We start from the raw sequence: 1,819 nt of genomic DNA, 5'->3' as shown, positions 1-1,819 counted from the left end.
CACACACACAGACACACACACACACACCCTTCACGACAATGCTTGTTTGGTTTTGGTCTTCTAATGCCTGTTACCTGATCCCTTCGACACCTCATGATCACACAAGCTGGTGTACTTCTCCCATGTGGGCTTGTTGCTTCTCAGCTAGATGGCTGCTTGTTTAACTTCAAGCCTTTGAAGACCCCAGACACTGTATCTTTTGATAGTCGGGCACATCAACTTTCTTCACCACATTTGCTTGTGCACCCATTTTGTCTTCAACTGTGATGCCCAGAGGGTGGACATCACAGAATGCCAGGTTGTTAGAACAAAATGTTTTTGCATTGAGGGAGGGCTTGAACAGAGGCCCAAAGTTCATTCACTTGTTCACTTTATAGCCATATAAATATACACACCTATGCCATTATTTCTATTTTCATAAATTCATAAATTTTCATAAGTGCACATCTGTATTTACACTTGTACTCAATGCTTGCTTCCTAGATATTTCTTCTGTTTCCTTTACCTTCCTTTTCCCCACCATGACACTCACCCTTCTTCTGCATCTTACTAATTCCTATACAGTATTACTTCTAAAGCCAGAACATTCAGAGAAATGTTGAACTTGATACTGGAGAGTGATTGTCAGTAGTAATTCATTTGGAAACAATTTTGTGTGTACTATATGATGGAGAACATACTTGAACATACTGGAACAGTTTGTGAGAGACAACAAAAATTTAGCACAGGAAAAAATTTGATAGTCTCCTGGTGTTATGTTTGAAATGCAAAATTGTACAAACTGTTACCAAACACACAAAGCATATGTCGTTTTGTGTCACGAGACAGCCTAGAAACACAACATGTTACCTAGTGCCTACCCCTTTGTTGGCAATGTCTTCTCTACTTATAAAGCAGCTCTCCAGAGAAAAATGGCAACCTTTGAAATAAAAAAATTGAATTCACTTGTGCTAGGAAGCCAGACACGCTCCTTGACTAATGTTACAAACTAATGTTACAACTTATAAAAGGTTGCAGCAGGAACACATGCTGATTCAAACATAAAGGAATAGGTACTAAGTTTCAGAAAAGATTCACATGTATATATAGAAAGTCACTTAGCTCAATGTCCATCTGCTACCATGAACACTGGGCCTCTAATTCAAGTACTCCCTCAATGCAAGAACACTTTCCTCTATTAAACTGGCAGTCCATGATGCTCACCTTCCTGCCACAATCCCTGAAGACAAAGCGGGTTCACAAGCAAATATGGTGAAGAAAGCTTGAAGATAAACAAGCCTGTGTGATCACGAGGTATCAAAGGGATCAGGGATCAAAGAACAAAAATATATCCTTGTGAATGAGGGGGAGGTTCGGAGTGGGGACCCAAATGCCATCTGTAGGCAACCCGACATCCCCTTACACAAGTGTCTCCGGAGGACACGAGCTAGGGAACTGGGGTGCAGTGTAGCAACGATGAAACACACTGCGTTCCTCTAGTTCTCTGAATGCTTCCTCCGGCCCCCACCGCTATCAGGATCCCAATCCTGCCTTACAAATCCAGCTAGACCATAGGATGGTACATTGTTATAGATAGGAGCAGGACTATCCAGGACAGATGACCCCTTCGGGACCAGTGGTGAGAGTGGCTGTACCAGGAGGGTGGAGGGAGGCGGGGTAGAAAGGGGGAACCGATCACAAGGATCTACATATAACCCCTCCCTGGGGGAGGGACAACAGAAAAGTGATACACATTGATACACATTATCAAGTATGCCAGAAGAAGCCAGCTCCTAGCACAATCACTACGGGTTTGGTAGGCGCAATTGTACAGCGATAA

This window comes from Echinops telfairi, unplaced genomic scaffold, assembly GCF_000313985.2.
Source record: "Echinops telfairi isolate 266 unplaced genomic scaffold, ASM31398v2 ScPeMD7_7466;HRSCAF=8504, whole genome shotgun sequence".
Classification (NCBI taxonomy): Eukaryota; Metazoa; Chordata; class Mammalia; order Afrosoricida; family Tenrecidae; genus Echinops; species Echinops telfairi.
Note: the sequence above shows the minus strand (reverse complement) of the source record.